Source organism: Xiphophorus maculatus, chromosome 1 (assembly GCF_002775205.1).
Source record: "Xiphophorus maculatus strain JP 163 A chromosome 1, X_maculatus-5.0-male, whole genome shotgun sequence".
NCBI lineage: Eukaryota > Metazoa > Chordata > Actinopteri > Cyprinodontiformes > Poeciliidae > Xiphophorus > Xiphophorus maculatus.
Genome location: NC_036443.1, coordinates 11,725,313 through 11,745,904, shown reverse-complemented (window position 1 = coordinate 11,745,904; position 20,592 = coordinate 11,725,313). Strand labels below are relative to the sequence as shown.

Below are 20,592 nucleotides of genomic sequence, written 5' to 3'. Positions count from 1 at the left end.
AACAATATGTATCTTTTTGATGTAGATGACATTTCAAATATGGACTGTCTAATCGTTCAAATACTGGGATACGTATGTGAAACATATTCTGACTTGGTTAAATTCCAACAAATCTTTCACCCGGAGAAACCCACATGGCCATTCTAGAGACTGCCGAAAGCCAAAAGAAGACATTTTCTCCCAGGAGTTTAGAAATAATCCACTTTACACATACATCTGATTTATACAAAACCATAGCAGTGAGTGGAATCTTATTTGTTGATTTTATCATCAGTATTCAAAAAGCGTGATATTTGACACTTTCAAGAATGTGTGTTTCATGTGCTCACATGGCTACAGCTCACCATTACAGATGAAAAAACATGTATTTTATGTTGTCCTCTCAAGAAACCAAACCTTGAAACATGATGTTTATTCAATGATTTGTAGGGTGCTTTCTTATTTCTCTGTATATCCCCTAAACGTTGTATTGAGAATTCATTCATGAAAATAGTCTTGATGTTTTTATTATTATTATTATTATTATTATTATTATTATTATTATTATTATTATTATTATTATTATTATTATTATTTATTTATTTATTTTTTTTGTATTTGTGTGGCAAGCGTCGGCTGTATGGTAAATGTCACTGTATGTCCTAGAAATGATGTGGGTGATATCAGCAACTTGAGTCTGGACAAAGATGGCTAACAATAACAGAGGTTGTAAGTAAGATGAGTGGATATGTGACAAAGTGTGGAGAGCTTACTCTTGTGTGAGTAAAGTATTCATATACCTGGAATAATTTTTACATTTATCAGGTTATAGTTGCAACCTTCAATGTGTTTTATTTGGATGGTGAATGATAAACAAACACAAAGTAGTGCAGATGTGGGAAGTTGGAAGATATATATATACACTGCTCAAAAAAATAAAGGGAACACTTAAACAGGTGTTTAACACTTAAAGTGTTCCCTTTATTTTTTTGAGCAATATATATATATATATTTTTTTTTTACAACAAAATCCAATCAGGTTGAACGATTGTGTAATCAACCTGAAGTCAAAACTTTAAATATCTCTTGCTGTAACTGTAGATGCAAGTCTTCTGGGCTTAGTCTTTGCTAGCTTTGCCTCTTTTTTGATAGAATACCTCAAGCTCCGTCAGACTGGGTGGAAGTATCTGTGAACATTAACTTTCCAGCCTTGTCACAGATTCTCAGTGGGATTTGGATGTGGACTTTGACTGGACCTCCAACCTATGGTCTTCTGCAGTCTCTGTCAGATTTTCTTGCAGTATTTATCCATCTTTTGGTCTCACTTAACAACAGCACCATCTTCCACTAGTTTTCTGTGTTCCCCACACGTCTTCTTGCAAACCAAAAGCAGGATTTCCCCTCTTGCCACCCTTCAATTAGACACAAGTTTGTAAAGTGCACAACAACTCGCTGTTTTCTCAACAGAATCTTCCAGTTGAGGTTTGGATTCCTGCAGCTCTTCCAAAGTTACCACGCTCTTCTTGACTGTTTCTGTGACCAACTGGATGTCCATGACTTGGTCTGCAGTTCTGTCAGACATTTTACATTTCTGTATGATTGACTGAACAGTGCTCTGTGCATGGGTTCAAAACATCATGTTTTGATTTCAAAATTTAATATCCTCCTCAGGCTCACCTGTAGCTGCTTGTTCACTAGTGTTCTCCAATAAACCTCTGAGACCTTCAGCACTTTTGACTGAGATCACATGTGAAGGCAAGTGATAAAACAAGATATTATTCAGCTTTATCTAAGTGAAGGGCGTTGAAAATATGCACCCGACAAAAAAATTCATTTATAATAACATTTTGAAAGCTTCTCCTTTTAGTGCTACATAACAGTAATGCACAGATGAAACAATTGGTTGTAATGTACTAATTTTGCATTAACTTGGGACATTAATGTATGAATAATGTACCCATATTATCATTTTTTTATGCACTTGTGCACCATGATGATTGGACATCTCAATGTCTCAGCTCCCCTCCTCCATTTAAGTGTGCATTAACCTGTCACTGACCTCTATGCTAAACTCAGTTGCCAGATTATCTCCACTCATGTTCTTATCTTAAGTATCTTTCAAAGTCTGAATGAGATTTGTTTCTCAATGTTAGCCCCAGGCATACAGGAATGACAGAACCACCTAATTTAAAATAAAACAGAAATTGAAACTGTGGTTGATTTCATACTAAAGCTTGTTTTTAGGTTTTACCACAGTTACTCACTCACCAACCCCTTGATCAGTGACTTGAGCGGCTCCGATTGATGTCATGCCGATCAATGTGCTTGACCAGCATCCGCTGTGCTGGTACCACAAAATAGCAGCAATCCAGTAACAACGTCTTTAGTGTGAAAACACTGCTAATGCTGCTAATGATGAAACGCGCCGAGAAATCCCTCCCTGTCATCCTGGCGTCCCATTGGTGGTGGAGAGGCTGGCCCCACCACAGCCCCATGGGAAAACTGTAATGTATTCAGCCCCAACTTGGGAGGAAAATGAAAACAAATGTGGTGTAATAAAGGAGAGAAGATGAAGCGATTCTGTGATGAGGCTCTCCAGCAGGCTTATAAATCAAAATAAAAGTGGAGCAGGTCACATGTGCTGGGCAGCCTCTGCACACACGCACACAGATATGATGATCTTTGAGGCCCTCATTTGTGTTTACCTTTATTTTGCTCTTTATTTACCTTTATAGTTTGATAAATTTAAATGCACAATTTATTTTCATGCACAGGAACACCGTAGTCAGTTTTTTTTAATCCAGTTAATCGTCTCGTGACCTTTCGGTTTTACCCAGCTATCAGCCTGCAACATGGAAACCACTGTAATTAAACGTGACTAAAGTTGATTGAGTCAGTAATACTGCTGTGCACCTGTGGGGGTTGCTGTGGTGTTGTACTTGTAAAGAGACAGAGGAGACTCATGTCAGTACAGTAGTGGCTTCACTCATTGGGCAGGGAATCCAAAATAAAAATTTGCAGACCCACAAAGTCTCACCAACTCTGGTTTGCTTGGCCCAGGCTTTAAGGACTGCTTGAAGACTTAATCAATCAAGACAATTCAATTGTGATTTATTTATATGATTTCATTTTTAAAAACCTGGAGCTTTGTGCTTTAAGTCTGTTGAAAATACAATCAAGAATCCCTCAGTCTCTCTTTAAATATGCAAACTTTGATGGTAGTGTTACTCTGACAAGATAGTTGCTTATTGGGTGGATAAAGAATAATAAACAGGAGCCTCCTGAGTTGTTTGTTTTCTTCCATCCTTTCTTTCTTTTCATGTCCTTCTCATTTTACGAACCATGAGTCAACACAGCACACGTAAATGATATTTTGACATAGAAATCCATGAATAATGCATTTGAATTTACTTTTATGCCAGAGTTAGATCCCTCTCAGAGCCTCCTTTTTATTTTTTTCTTCCCTCCCCATCCTACCTTTTTTCACCCCCTCCTCTGACTCTGTCCCTCTTTTTTTGTTTCTTCATCCTGCCATTGGCTCCTCCCGAAGCCTCCTCCTGCTGGCTCCTGTACCTCCATCAGACAGGACCCGACTCAGGATTGTTTCAGAACTGAACATCTACCACATCAGTGATCCCGTGCAGGTGTGCTGCTCACAGATAAATTCAATAATTATAAGTTTCTGAACCGGGAGAAACACAGACAGAATATTTCATAAAGTTTCTGGGAGAAAAAAAAAGGCAAACCATATTAGGAGATATTCAGCATGTAGGTGAACTTGAAAGAGGGTGTATTTAATGGACATTTTGTATATTTCCAACTAAAGCTTGTTTATACACCACACCTTCCTGCCTGCCCTCTTTCCCCCCTCCACTGCTGACCTGTAAAGTCAGTGAGGTCCTGATTATGTCAGCAGACGAGTATCGCTTCAGAGTTGAAATGAATCATCCATAACTTGATCTGTTCCACTCAAGTCATCCGCAGCCGACAGGCTACATGATCAGCAGCTATCATTCTTCCTCTCCACATCAATGATGTTTCGCCCCAAGCGGGAACTGCCAGACAAAGGCGTGTCTTCAAAAATAAATTAAAAACATTTATTCTGGAGCTAAACAGCCTGCTTTTAACAATGACATACAAAGGCAGCAAGGCTGAAGTCACATAAACAAGAGTTAATGTAAACAGTGTGGCATCTCAGAGTGCAAAAAGAGGAATGTTGCTACTAGTCTCTCTTCCTGTAGCAATAATCTGTGAAATTTGTTTTTCTCTATGTTATATTTTCAATTACTACTTAAATTTTTTTTTTTTTTTACATATTTTATTGCTGTGGTGTGACCTGTGGCTGAGTGGTCTTGCAATTAGAAAGCTGTGGGTTAAAGTCCAACTTTCTTCCCGCCACATGTCGATGTTCCCCTGGGCAAGACACTTAACCCCGTGTTGGCCACACATCTGTGAATGTGTGTGTGTTTGTTAGCACAGCTGGATGAATGTGCCTGAAGTCAGTGATCAGTAGGACTGGAAAAGTGCAACATCAGTTCAGGAAATATAACTAGTTAGCAAAATAGGTTTTGATCATATGTATTTATTTTGATTGGTGGTAACTCAATCTTAATTTTTATAAGTAAATAAAAAATGTGAATAAGAAAATATACAGTGAATACTGATTAGTTTGTTGCTGATTGATTTCTGATCCTTTCTATTAGACTAAAGAGTTTAACATTAGAAGATTTTGAACATACTGAAAACAAAGAATACTGAACAACACATAAACAAATAAAATACAGCTACATAAAAACGTAATGGTAAATTATACACCTGACAGCTGCAAAAGCTACATAGCAAGTATAAACCCTCACCAGTTCAAAACTGAAAAAAGAGATTTAAAATACAAAAAGATAGTAGTAATTTACTGCCACCTTTAATCTATTTGTGTTGCTCCATTGAGTAACGCTGTCCCCCCTCGTCTCTCTGGAGTAGAACCCGTCCGCCAGAGAAGTTGCACTGAAGGAAGTAGGGATGAATAATCTGCATCATCCCCTTCGTCCACAAAGTGGTACTTCATTCATAATTTACAGACACCCCCGCCTTTACGTCTGATGAAAGCCACTGACCTGAAAACGTGGAGGGAATGAGCTCCTTCAGTCGTGGAGGTAACATTGTATATGTTCATCCTTGTGCACATTACCAACATCAATAAGTGAGTTCAGTGTCAACATGAGGATATGATGTCCTTTCCACTCATCCAGATGAGAACACGACCGCAACACTTATTCAAATGCAGAAATTCTGATATGATCACTGGTTATTATTGAAGGGATCAAAAACGTAATCTTGTAGTAAGATAATTAATTTAGGAGGCAACATTAAGTCTAAGGTAAAATAGATAAAGTACCACAATCTAAAGGTTGTGTTTATATGAATTATACTAAATAAAGTACTGTAAATACAGCATAAGACACCAACTTTCTACAGGCTGAATTGTGGTGAGTAATAGCATTAAAATGAAATCTTAATGATAACAAGCCAACAACAAGGAGGATAAGAAAGGAACAGAAAAAGAAAACAGAAAAATACTAGTCTATTCTATGACTGTTTTCTGTGACAAAGAAAAGCAAAAACAAAAATCTATGTAGTAAAATGGCAAAAAAAAAAATAGTCTCCATTACTGTCTTCCTCCAGGAAGGAGACACAGTTAAACACAGAACCAGTGAACCATGCGGCTCAATACACTCTTTCACAAGAAACAATTTCATTACATCAGGTTATAATATTTATGCTTGTGTCTCCTATACTGACTAAAAATGACCCCATTTTAACATAATCATTATTATGTTTTATTTTTCTTTCTTGTTGAACCTAACCAGTTTACCTTGTTTAATAACAGCCACATGCATTAGCCACCATGTTGGGCCCAGGCAGTTGAGCCGAGCTCAATCCATTTTCTATTGCAGCCGAAGCTACCACGTCCTTTGGCGCGAGTTCTCTTGACTGTATTCCACATATTACACATAAAGCGAATATTTAACAGAAATAAGTCCCTCAAAGAACACTAACCCGCTAAAGAGTCAAAAGGTAGGGCAATGAGGAAAAGCTCCTACTCTCTCAAGACTGTAATCCTGTATCAGGATGACAATCGGTGCTTATGATATGAAAATAAGTTTGACTTTAACTTACCACATGAGTCATGTGGCATTATGAGTCTTTTTCTACCTGAGCACAACAAGAACCCGTGCTTTACCGCACACATACAGACATCAGACAAAAAAAACAAAAAACTTTTCAGTGCAGTTACCACCACAGAGTGTCTGCGACTAGAAAAACTGGGACGATCACACTTTTCTGTGATAGACCAGCAGACCTGATCTGAGATCTGATCAGATAAACAATTGGGTTAGCTGTGAGAACATGAAGCTGTTGACCTTTTACATTCGGCAATCTCTTTGTGATCTCTGGCAGGCTTATTGTTTGAATCTGCGGCTAATTTAAATTTACCTTCTTAGAATTGTTTTTTTGTCACAGATGTAGCATAAATATTACAATCACTTATAAATGTGAAAATGCTTTTAATGTTTAGATGTAAACATGGTGGGCCGAGTGTAGCCTTATCTCACACTTGACCAAGCAAACAACATTTCAAACTACAAGGGAATAATTGCAGTCCCATTTATTCTGTATGCAATTAGTATCTTTTCATAAGTTGTGAGATTTATGACAGTTCATAGCAGAGAAAACCCATGCATGTGGAAGCATTCCACAATGGATGTCCTTCAGATGAATGTCAGCAGATCAATATATCCTCTCCACCCGGTTAAAATCATGTATACACAGCTTTGAGTTGTAACTGTTTCACAAAGGGTGTTGCATCATGAGGCCTTGAAAAGGTCCTTTGCTTATTATTTCCAATTTAAATCGGTGCAAGCGTAGCCATACACGATGTTTCAATATCAAAACGTATTATTCTTGCTGGCATGGCAGCAGAATGGCAATTTAGTTGTCCTGTTTAAGCTGCACTGTAGTTTTCATAAAATATATGTAGTCTGGGAAAACTGAAATGAAGAAATACTCTAAGGTTTACTATAAAACAGTTCAGTTGAAGTAACTTGAATTTGTCCAGTTGCACATATAGGACTTCCTCAAATTGTGAATTACAATCTTGCTGAATTAACATAATTATGCAAAGATAACTGGGCCAAAAGTGTTGCAAATTAATGCAAATGCTACATGGCAGTTGTTACCGAGGGAGACACAATCAGATTTTAGAACAGGGGTGAGGATGATCGTTTTGCATTGAGCCAGGTTGGTTTGGTTAGCCTATTGCCTTTAATATGTCTCCATAATATTGGCAAAATTAGACATATTTTGGTTGGACTACTGTAATTCTTTACTATTGGGAGTCTTCAGTTGATCCAAAATACTACAGTAAGAACTCGGATGAAATTTAAAGAGAAGCATCATATTTCTCCTCTTCTTGCTTCCCTTCATTGGCTCCCAGTTTCAGTAAATCAGACACCCTGTCTACTTTTAAGACAAGGCTTAAAACTTTCTTTTTTGACAAAGCTTATAGTTAAAACAGAAGTGTTTTTCCAGTCGGGTAGGGGAGTAGGAGGAGGTAAAAATTAGAAAGTGAGCTTGATCGGGCTGGGGGATACACTTCAGGAGAAGAGAATGCTCCAAGTCAATGACGTGATGCAATTTGCTGGGTTTCCTTAGAAAGGAAACTTTTTAAGCTCATTTGAATAATAAACTAAATTTTATGCACTGTTTGATTTCTGGGATCAACTGGGATGTAGTATGTGACTGAACTGAAATAACCTTTTGTAAAGTGCTTTAATATGAAATTAGTTGTGAATTAGCACTATGTAAATAAACTAAACTGAATTGAATTGAAGCAAAATGATAATTGAAAAATAATTTTGGATTTACTTTCGTTTAACATTTCAGGGGGACTAAAAACCAAAAACAGAAGAAACCTGTAAGGTTTGTATTCTTGTCACTGTGTTTCACAGCGTCTAGACTCAGTGATCCGTGTCTAACTGGATGATTCTCATTATATGAGCCATTGCATCAGAATGAATTGGACTGATTAAATCAGATTTGGACCTGTTTGCAAATATGCCTAATTAATTAACTGATTTTTGCTCTTCAGAAACGTGTGGCATAATTATTTTTACTTACTAATGTCTCCAAAAATAACATGTTTGTCCTGTTGTAGTATTTGATGCTAATTAAAACCAAATAAAACTTGATGAAATAGATGCATTTGTATGGAGTTACCAAACAAACGCTATGAAATTGTAAGTTACATTCTGAAATCTGTATCTTGACCAGAATTTACATGAAATGTTGTTTTAAAAAGAGTAAAATACTGTAATTCACTATGCAATTCTGACAATTTACCTACAGGTGCATTTTTGTATTGTTACATATGACAAGAATGATAAATCCTCTGACTAACTCCACATTGACTTTTTTTTTCCACTTTCAAAGACACTTGTTTTCTCCTTGCTTAGTGACTCATGTTCGTTGCAGGACGTCAGCCTCCATGTCAATGCAGTGAGAGCTACATGTTTGATCACCCACACAACTTCTGATAAAATTGATTCTCTTTGGCATGTATTGTTTTGCAGAAATAAGTCAGTCAACTCTTTCCACTACATGCACTGATGAAATCATTTGTTTCCCCTTTTAACTCAATTATTGTCACTCACTTCATCTGTAGCCCAACAGTGACCTGTAGCTCCATCACACTGGGCCCCTCCTTTCCAATGCAACATGACTGAAAAGAGAGAAAGAGAAAGAGAAAGAAAGCAGCAGGAAATGGTTAACACCTCCAAGTTTGTCAAAGTTAAATACAAGGGAGAACATTATCCTCCTTATTTTTTTTTTCTGTCACCAAATCCTCTTTTGCCCGCCCCGAAAATAAGCTTTAAGGTAATTGTGTCATAAGGCACATGAAAAATGGTAATCCATAAAATTGTATTCAGTATTCTCTGCTGCCATTGTTGTACAGAGGATTCTGCAAAGGTGAATTATGAATAATTACCTTTGAGCCACAAAGCCTGACGACTTATAGCACAAAATGCTGCGGCTGATCAATACAACACTTCATGTTTCACTTTCACGTGTAAAAAAAAAAAAAAAAAAATGTTTGCAAAAAGTTTCCTTCAAAAAGGAGAAGATATTAGTGGCTGTGCTCTGAAAGTGCCACATCAGACCTTTAATATCTGACATCTCGTCACTTGGTCATCTCTGTTTGGAGGGAAAAACAATGAAACTTTTTTTTTTTTGCTTGTTAATAATTTAACCCCCTAACACAAGAAGGACGGGATGTTACTGAGCACATGTGTGGAAAAAGCGCTTTGTTGCATCAATTAGTTGATTAAGTATCATCTCCTTTGCTGCTGCAGTCAGGAAACCGGATCTGTTTTTTAACGGATTCATATTACGGCAGTGGCAGGGAGCAGAAAGGGGACATTTTCAATTACACGTCAGCATATTTGACTGACATTAAGCCACCATTTGATCAGGCTTTTACTTTAATTGCTTGCATATGATTAACTGTAATTATTCACGGCTGAAGTTAATCGTTGGGAATTCAGCTCCTCATTGTGTGGACTGACAGCAAGAATATGTTTAATTAATGTCATCATATGCAATTACTTTATAAAAAATATGTGTATTATGTTAGCGGTTAACAGTTTAGCATTGATGTCAAAGTCATCAGCTGAATGGCTGGATGTGCATCAGAAGGATCCGCCTTTTTTTAAGCAGAAAAAAAAGAGAAAAAAGCTCAACGGTGACCAAGATAAAAATGAAATAATAATATCTGCTTCCATGTGTAAGGTTTGAAAAGGGATTAAAAGAAACTTGAAGTCCTGCTAGTTGTCGCTCACTGAAAATACTTGCTCCTTACGGGAAATCTCCTGGTTGCCTATTATTTGGTGTACGAGACTGTTTGCAGAAAAGAGGACACTGCTTGCAAAAAACAAGGGCATAACAGTGAGCTGCTGATTGTGAATGAGAGGGAGCAAATAAAAATGAAGCCCTTATTCGAATTTGCCTTGTGAGTCTCTGTACCCAGCAGGAAATCTTCATTCTTTTGTATATTTACCAAGCACCTGATTCTCAGCTGATAGTGAAAACCTGCCCTTATTAGGTCAGGAAGGGGCATCACAAGACCCAATTCCTCCAACCCCCCCACCTAACCCCAACCAACCCCACCCAGCCCTGACACACCACCTGCAGGAAGCGCATTTCTAGGGACTAAACTATCTGGAAGAGAGAAAGAAAGTTATCCCAACAATCAATGGACAAGATGCTGAAATCTTGATAAAGATATAACTTTTAAATTTATAATCTGATCGTGGATCTAATAGTGCACTTACTCAAAAAGTGACCTATTTAAAGGTCACTTCTTTTTTTTTAAGTGACTTTAAAAAAAAGTATTAAAATAAATACTTAAAAAAATTATTATTTTATTTATTTATTTTTTATTACATTTAAAACAACTACACGGAATAAACACACAAAAAACATAAACAGCCTTTTGAAGGTGAAACCACAAGAGACTAGATTTATCAAATCTTTTACAAAAATTCTCATAAAATATTTCATCTCTCAAAAATTAATGAATATTTTTCTGTTTACCTTCAGGCGAAAATGTTATTGAGGAAAAATTAAGAGTTTTAAAATCGCTTTGCACTGTGGAGATGCAGACACTCTTACAGATGTTGAGGTTTTCAGAAGAAGGGAAAAAAATTATGTTTGAAAAAAAAAATAGAATTAGTATAATTAGTATTAGTTAAGGATACTTGCAAAGAGTTTTGATTCATTTAACAAACTGAAAATCACGTGTCAATCACAGCTACTGGTCATTTAGACAAGAATAGAGCAGCTTTACTCTCATAAAATGACATGTTATGAAATTACAGATGCGTCTGCCGTTATACATCAATACAGAATAAAACGTTTAAAATCAACGCCTCCATTTTCGGTATGTTTGTAACGGCTTTGCACATCTTCATACTGAAACCTTTGGGGGATTCTGTTACAGCACATAAGCTGCTAAGAGACCAATGCTAACTCTGGGGGAGCTACAGAGAGCCACGGCTCAGATGGAAGAATCTGACATCCAACAGGATGAATATTCCTCTGATCTAGAATTGATGACATTTTAATACAGAAATTTATAGAAAGTAAAATAACATTTGTTGTTTTTTCTGTAAAATGAAATTGTTGCTAGTTTAAAATCCTTATCCGTGATCAGTATCTGGGTCTTATGAACATATATTTGATTTCTATCTTCAGATTTTATTTTTAGCAATAACACAATAATCATTTTCTGCCTAACTTTTCTATAGTTCTACAACACAAGACCCTTGGTTTCATTCCACCAGGACCTGGATCACGCTTTATTAAAAGTCCAACTAAATTGTCTCAGCCTTTCTACTCTCACCTCATTTCTTCACAGTGCAAGTTTATCCATCTTGGGCCAAAACGTCACAGATGAATAGTAATAGATGGTAAAGCTGTAGGAGGCTGGGATAAACATTGATGACATTCTCAAGCATTGCTAATTTGTAAAACAAAAAAAAAGCAATGATTTTTTTTTTTACAAATAAAAAAGCATCATGGATATATCCGTTCTATATGCATGATGGCCTGCGTGGGTGTTCATCTAACAGATGGACATCCTGATGTAAATTATAATCAGGTTATCCAGTGAGAGGGGAAAAAAAGACAGCTCATCATTGATTGGAAAGTGATTTGCATAAAACTACATTTCATCTTGAACACCTCCTCCCCCCTCCACTACTGAATGTGACATATGCCCCTCAGTTCATGTTATTTAGGAATATTGCAGTGTGAAAAAAAATCACAGTGACAAGACAACAAGCGATATGAAAAGGAAAGAGAGGGAACAAAGTCAGGGGGACTTTTTTGTTATTTTCATGAATACAACAGCGCTGAGAGCTGCTGATAGTTTGCGAATCACTTTGTTCTTGTTTGCCAGACATTGTTCGGTAGCAGCCTCTGGGGTTCCAGTCAAACAGGCTGCTTCCTTTCTCTCTGTCACATTTAAGTGATTGAAGACACGGATGAAGAACGTCAGAATCAACTGTATGTGTCATCTGCCGATGCTGGCCCCTGGCACGAGAGCGAGCTTTTACATAATCCTTGAATCAAAACTCAGGCACATAAGCATAATTTCAATTTATATCTATTGTACATCTCACACCAGGGATGCGGAATTTTGTTTAAAAGTACATATCAGAATAAATCTAGCTGTGCTTATTTCTCTTAGTTTCCCGTGCTTACTCTTTTTCTTTTTGTGTGTGTTTTTTTTTTTTTTTGAGTCGTAAACAACATCATTCTCACAATGTAACCCGCCATCTGTGGGAATGTGATACCTTTCTATAGCTGAGTGAAAGAGAGGCGGGGGGGAGTAAGGAGGCTAGTGTGGGGTGGGAGGAGGTGGGGAGTGGTGTTCACTAATCCCAGAATCCCTCACATCGAATCATGCAAATTTGGTGCACTTTGAAGCGAATCCAGCTCCTACCATATGCAGAGTGAAAACAACAATCTATTATGCATGCATTGCACCAAGCTTATGGTAATGTTATTTCTCTGCTACCCCTATAAAGTCAAATTTGCAGATGCACGACATATCTAAAAGTTTTTTTTTTTCTTTTTGAAATAATATTTGTCTCTTTGGTGATGTGTGTTTGTGGAGTGCTTTTGGAAGACGCGCTCCGGAGATCTGTTTGTCTCTCGCCGCATAAGTGATGCTCGAAAATTGGATGGCTGATATTTTCTCCTTCCATTCTGCGTTTGAGAGGCTGTGTTTTTCCTGCATTCATACTGAGTGTGTTCTTATGATTCAAGTTCTGCTCTTCAATTACAAGAGGACAATTGAGAACTTCCTGGCTTAAAAGGCTATTTGTTTGTTACCACAGATCATCAAGGATCGTCGTTTCTCCTATGCCTTTTTTGGGGTTTTCAATCAGTTATCAGTCATATTATCAAATCAGGAAAAGATAAAATAATAACTTACAGTCACAGATAGCCTCAACTAGAGCAGGACTGGTGTTAAACCAAACTCATCCTAACCTGCTGCTCTCTTTACATTTTCTCCCACAACCCAAAAAGCTGTCAGGACTCTTTGTTTGGATTAAGAACACAGCAGCAATAATATTTTTATTTTATTTTTTTTCAACAGATAAATAGATCCCACAACATGCCAGCAATCATTTTCCAGCTTGGCTCAGCCTAATTTTGGGGAGGAATCATGCAAAGTGTAATTGGCAAGACAAGATGTGACTGGTGTGTCCCTAGCGCATCGCTCCTTTGTTACTACATGCTGTTCTTAATGAAGAGACTGACGGCTTGCTTGATGATTTTGTACTGGAAAAATAAAAAGCATATGCCTTGGGCCCTTGATTGAACGAGCAAGCTAAATTAAAACAAAAGTCATTATTTACGTCTATTTCAGTTTTTCCATTGAAACAACTTTACTGAGCCAATATCCGCAGGTCTGATCTGGCCTGGGTCAGTGTGGGTAGAACGGGTGACATGTTGCTCAGACAGAACGTTTGCAGAAGAGCACAGTTTGTGGTTGTACCTGCGACCGAACTGTTATGGAAGATGATAGGGTTTCGAACTGTTTCGTGTTGATTCTGAAACCTGTTTTTTTTTTCAGAAACCGAAACAATAACGCATGAGGCCAAACTTTGCATATCCATACTGCAAGAAGCAGGACTGTGTCTGGGTGTCTCTCTTCACAGTTGATGCTCATACCGAGGTGTTTTTGTTCTTTGGTGACACATTTCAGGGACACTTTATATAATGTACTATTTTATTGACTTGAATTGACACATTTCTTTTCTTTTCAAACTATGCAGTCCCTCGCAAAACTTTTTTTTTTTTTTTTACCTCTGTTACTTTTTCACATTTTGTCATGCTATTATCACAAATTTCTGTGATAGTACAAAATGACTTAAACTCAGAACTTACTTAAACTCTTATTATTGCTGAGCAGTTTTTCCACATTTCCACTGGTATTTTCCCAATTTATGTTTGGTGATGACCTCCAGGTGTCTGAGGTTGGAAAACCTCCTTGCCGTCACCATAATCAGATTCTGGCTCAACCTCTGTAAAGTGTTTATGTTACTTCCAGTGAGATTATGTTAAACCTAAATCTGACAGACCTATGAGTAATTGCGGGTTTGAATGTTTGTGATAATCCAACAACAACAGCAACATATAGATACTTACGGAAAAAAGATACAGGGTTTTCAAATTTATTTTTCTAGTGAAAACTTGAGAAGTGTGACATGCATCTGTGTTCAGAGACCTTTACTCTGATTTTCTGAAATGAAGTCAAGTCCACCCAAATGCTCTCAGACGTCACCTAATTAATCCATTGTCCACCTGTGGCTCATTTAATCTCTGAATAAATGCAGTAGTTGTGTAAATGCATCAGAGGTTTTCTGCAGAAAATCAGTGAACAAATGGCAAAGTTAAAACCAATGAGTGTGACAGAAAGGACAGGGATAAAGTTGTGCAGAAGTTTACAGTTGGATTAGTGTATAAAACAAAACCACCATCATTGCCCATGTCACAGAGCACCCTGTCCATCTACAGTGACAGGCTGGAAATCGGCTAGATGGTTATGCTATATTAGAAAACAAGAGTATTTCAAATTGATTCCAAAGTAGACTATAAAAATGTGGCTGGGTGCTTAAATCTGGGTATTATGGTCATTTAGACAGGAAAAGGCAGAGGCAAACTCAGGACTTTGTGCACAAATCCAGTTTTGTTTCATATCCCACTTTTACTTTGACTTGCCTTTCCATCTTTCAGTAGGACCTCAAATTTAGGGACAAAATGGCTTAAATTTAGACTTAAAATCCACATAGTTAGTATTAGAAGGAGAATGCCGTTTGCCAAACAAGAGCTCCTCTCATTGCAGGCATACAGTATAAATAAAATATAAATTAATCTCAAAGGAAAAATTCCTTCCATTATTCAAATTTACATCTGTAAGTGTTGAAATTACAAACTCAAAAGAATAAAAAAAACCTCCTCATGTCTTTTGCATACAAATTACTAGGTACACACGTCTTTATAATAAGCACAAAGTTAAAATCACCTTCCTGCGCATATTGGAAAAACACCTCGTAATCAGACTAAGTCTGAATTCATAATGAAAGTCGTGCTTGTAACTCCAGCACTGGCCTGCATGTGTCTGCCAAATTTTATTTCATTCGGCAGGTAAAACAAGTAAACACTGCTCTCAGGACAATTACATTAAGCGTTTTGAGACTCTTAAGTACAAAAACAAGACAAACTGTGAGCATCTGTCTGTGTGTGTGGGTGGGCTAAAGTCAAGTCAAGTTTGTTTGTACAGCAAATTTCAGCAGCGAGGTAGTTCAAAGTGCTTTATGTGATGAAAAAAACGACACAATGAGTAAACAAGAAACATTACAGTGTCAAGAAAGAGTTGTAATATAGACTAGAATGAATGTATGTTTCAGTTATTATTACTCACAGGCAACTCCAACAAAAAGGTTTTTAGCTTTGATTAGAAGGTGGTCAGTGTTTCAGCAAATTTGCAGTTGACCTTACAAGTTGTAACAGGGAGTAGTCAGAGTTGTTCCCAATGTCCCAGAGGGAAATCCAGCTTTGGAGGGCTCTTCAGCTGTTTTTTCTGACTTGGAAGATGGCATTTCCAAGTCCTGAGTACAACTAGAATGCAACAAGAGAGTGGTGGTTGAATCCTGGGAGTTTGAATGCTGGAACAATGGACCAGGACTGATAAACTAACAAGTTCCAGCTGTGAGGGGAGAGCAAAAGGCAGGCTGAGGAAGAAAGAGAGCGAGAAAGAGAGATCACAGGGAAGAGGAAGGAGGAGCAAAAACTAAGAAGGGAGCTGGAAAAACAAATCTGTGTCAAAAACGAACTAAAGAACACAAGAAATAATAAACATAATCTAACTAAAATAACACAGAGTAGTCGGATGTAAAGAAAAACAGGAAAATGCTGATCTGAACAAAGAATAACTAAGGCACCATACAGATAAACAATGCTCAAAACTATTAATTCAGAAAAAAACATGATATAATTTCTACAACAAGAGAAGGCAACATAGTCACTTTATTGTGCCATGAAATGGTAAACGGTGAAATGGCACAAACTCACTGGGAAAATACAACAAACTACAATAAACATATAAACCAATATGTCAACAGTTTCCTCATGCAAATCTACATACTGTTATTTCAAGTCAACACTTTTAGTAGCACAAACAAGCACACGCACACACACGCCCTCATGCAGCTATTATGCAATTGAGGACTGCTAGCAGGAGTGTGCTTCACCTTTTAAATCCACAGGATTTCAGGAATAAATCTGTTAACCTTCTCTTGACAGAGAGTGCAGCTCTGCAGGGGCAGCTGCGTATTATGCGGGATGAGAGACTGGACATGGGGCTGCTTTATCACCCAAACTGGCTTCATGGAGCCCAGTTCTCTCCTAGCTAGACTCCCAAGTTATTCTATGCCAGTGGAGCATTGATTTTCCACACTGTTAGCTCACATTATTCCTCCTTTCCTCTGAGGAAAATTGCCAGGATGGAAAAAAGAGGACTCCCTGTGATCGATTGGTCCACTGTGCTACTGTATTCAGGTTACAAACTAAAGGGGGGATGAAGAGAAAGGAAGAGTGAAGAGGGAGAGAAGGAGGTAGGATAAAGAGAGTGTAAGCAGGACGGCATATTTCTGTTGGTGGAGTAAATATGAGGCATAAAATAAAGACTTAGGTAGGATAATAATATATAAGTCCAAACATTGAGGTTTATGTTTCAGCATTTATTGGAAAAAACAAAATTCTGCATTTTCAAATGTAAATATTTAGTCTATACAACATGCTATATCTCAATAATAATATAAAGTATTTATCATAAAGAAAACAAAACCTTGACACCAACAATTAAAGAAAAAAAGAAATTTACAAAATTGGATGACATCTCATTAAATCTCATCTCACTAAACAAAATGCAGTGAAAAAATGGAAATCCCCAATGTTTCTACATAGTACAAGTGACAGGCAGCACAAGTCAAATTTAAATTTATTAGATGATCATCAGTAAGTGTTGCCATCTTTATGAACATGTTTCCTGGTCTGGAATGTTTGAGGTTTATTTTAATATAGTGCCAAGGAGGAAGGACATCAAACATTAATAGATGCAATTGTTACTGAGCATCAATCTGCTAAGGGTTATAAAGTCAGTTTTTAAAGATGCAATCCAGTCTGCCAGAAGATAGATTGTTCCTCTGCTAGAATGTAAAATCTTAGTTTGGAGAGAGTAAAATATTAATTTGTAAGAGCTGCATTAAAATTCATTCTACTTTAAAAGAAGATAACTGCATCCTTCAAATAGACAGAGCTTGATAAAAAAAATTCAAAAAAATAACAAGCCAAAGGTGTTCTGCAAAATCAAAATCCACCATGAAGACAGAAAATAGAGAAAACAATATCTAACATAATGATGAGCATGTGGGTGGGGCAAATAATGTGGGCTATTGGAAGTGAGCAAGTTGCAGTCATTTGGTCAAACTTGCACTTGTCTGTATGCGAAGCTTGTCCGAAGTTAAATACTTTATATCTAATAACTGTAAACTACATCAGTCAAAACACAGAAATAAAATCAGTGATCCTCTAATCCAGCAGATGCTGACTGGTTGCAAAAAAACAACAACAAAAAAAAACTAACTGAAATGTCATTGAGACTAACTTCAGATGAAGATTCCTCTGATTTGTTGCTGTGACAGACATGCTCTAATAACTTCAACTTTTCTTAGCTTGTCAGTGCTTCTGCATTATGGCTTCCTCATCCATGTTTCTATTTATCTTAGCACTACAGGAAGAACTAAAACAGATTGCAAGCAAAGTTCGTAACAGTGAGTTATGATGCCAACCTTGAAAAGTACCGTAATGTTAACTTATTATTTTTGTTATGAAAAATATTACCTTCGATATACAGTATGTATAAATACTCAGTTTGTTTGGACACTGTAGCCAAGACAGATGTTTTTGTTAATTTTATTTATATTCTAAACAATCCTCAATAAAATATAGGCAAATAATGTTGCCATCTCTCCTTAAGTTAAATCCTGAAAGGACAATGAGTGCCTGGAGAGGCAATGAAAACAGCCCATACCATCAACAGCCAGTCACTTAGTCAGTGACAATCAATTAATACTGCTCCATCTTCCACTCAGCCATTTCTTCTCATAGTTTCTAATGGTATACATTTTCATTAATGTCAGCCGGTTTTTCTTTATTGTGCCATCCCTGCGCGTTAGGTGAGCCTTTTCTCTCAGCCTGTAAAGAACATTATGTTGGCGGTGATGCATGTGAACTCATTTTCACATGATGGATGGAAAGGACGGGGAGAGGCACAGCAGCTCCTGCAGCAGCTCAGCTGAGAGAGTGAGCTGCAACTTCCTGAGCGTTTCACCACAAAGCAAAATGTCAGAGTGCAGCTGTTGATCATTTTATTCAGACTGAAGCCATCCATCCATTTTCTGTACACCCTTGTCCCTAGTGGGGTCAGGAGGGGTGCTGGTGTCTATCTCCAGCTAACGTTCTGGGCGAGATTCGGGGTACACCCTGGACAGGTCGCCAGTCTGTCGCAGGGCAACACAGAAACAGACAGGACAAACAACCATGCACACACACACTTACACCTAGGGAGAATTTAGAGAGACCAATTAACCTAACAGTCATGTTTTTGGACTGTGGGAGGAAGCCAGAGAGAACCCACTCATGCAAACTCCGTGCAGAAAGACCCCGGGCTGGTAATCAAATCCAGGACCTTCTTACTGGAAGGCAAGAGCGCTACCAACTGCGCCACTGTGCAGCCCCAGACTGAAGCCTCCGGGGTGATAATTTGATAATTTCTTGTACATTTTCGGGTTAGGTGAATCGTCTCGTTCTGCTGTGGTTGCCACATATCTTGTGGTATCAACATTATCACCAGATATTTGGATGATGACATTTAATTTAGAAAAAAGGTTCGAAGCGCAAGTTTCGCAAGGAGCAAGTTAAAGAAAAAAAAAAGGAAGAAAGAGAATCTGTTGTTAGCATTAATGTTTATGTTTCAGGTTAAAAGCAATCAGTTTGCTAAATATTAGGTGAGAGGTTATTTTTCAGAGATCTACCCTCTCTAAGCATTTAGCAAGCAAACAGCCATGGACATTACAGAGGAGACAACATCACAAACACCAACAAACACAGCATGATGTTGCAAGAAAGCTTAAAATAGGGCCGTTTATAAAAGAATACCCAAAGTGTGGTGGAGCACTTTACAGTGTACTATCATAAAATGGAAGGTGTATTGCACAATGCCGTCCACCTACACTGACAGAATAGGAGAGGAGAGACCAAATTATATCGGACAGGACAAACAACCATGCATACACACACTCAAGGAGAATTTAGAGAAACCAATTAGTCTAACTGTCATGTCTTTGGACTGTGGGAGGAAGCCGGAGTACCCGGAGAGAACCCACGCATGCACAGGGAGAACATGCAAACTCCATGCACCCAGAGACCCCAGGCTGGGAATCGAATCCAGAACCTTTAACCCAGAACCTTTATAACATACTTGTGCCAATTACCTGCGAAAAATTAAGGGACCACTTAAAATATCAGTTTCTCTGATTTTACTTTTTGTAGACATATGTTTGAGTAAAATGAACATTGTTCTTTTATTCTATGAACTACTGACAACATGTCTCTGAAATTCCAAGCAAAACTTCACATTCTTCACCCAAAAGAGCCTGGTGGTCCTTATAATCACCGTTTGTGAAGAATACGTGGGTTATGTAAGTGCAAAGAGCAAGATCAAAACCTTGCTTTGGCCATGACCCTGCTCAGGTATTCTAAACTGCTACTTGTTTGTCAGAGTAAAACTCAGATCGCTGAGGTGAAAGCAGGATGTTTTATATCCACTTAGCTCAGAGTGAAACAGTGATTTCCGAGGTAAAAGAAAAGGACGGGAATAGTTTCCTGCAGGTCTTAAACTTGGCTGAAAACAGGATGTTTTAGAGAGGCCCTGCCAAAACTCGCTCCACCTAAAGAAGCACTTGTCTATCGATTCATAAAACTGACACCAACACACGAGCCAAAATGCCTGTTAGTAACAAAAGAGGAATTGCTGACTTTGTATGTTCTTTAACTTTAGTTTCCTGAAAATGCACCACTGCATTGTGTCCAATTCTGACACAGTCCACATTAGCTGTCGAACAGAGGGTCTGGCCGTTCCACTCAATGGACGTTTCTTGTAAGGGTTAAGACTGGTCTAAACATTTAATGCTGTTTGATTGAGTTTCTATGTTGCTATGAATAAATAAAATGACACCACATCTCTTAGGGAGTACACAGGCATTTGTCTCCATTGATAGAGAAGACATCACTATGTAGTTAGGTTTTCTATTTATTATTGTAATAGTAAGAGTCAAAATTTCAGTTAGTATCTGTGCAGAAAAGTTGTATCCATGCTATTTCATACTTTTGCAGGTAAATGCGCCAGGTTGTACATGCCAGAGG

At 37.7% G+C, this 20,592-nt stretch overlaps 1 long non-coding RNA gene across 1 annotated transcript in view; it reads right to left on the bottom strand.

The window, feature by feature from the left end:
- Positions 1-4,783: 4,783 nt before the first annotated feature.
- Positions 4,784-20,592, bottom strand: part of LOC111609924 — a 33,525-nt gene continuing 17,716 nt past the window's right edge. The window contains exons 2-3 of the long non-coding RNA XR_002753404.1: positions 8,688-8,755; positions 4,784-5,090 (exon numbers count right to left, since the gene is read on the bottom strand). This is a non-coding gene — a long non-coding RNA (uncharacterized LOC111609924). The remainder of the gene's footprint in view (positions 5,091-8,687; positions 8,756-20,592) is intronic.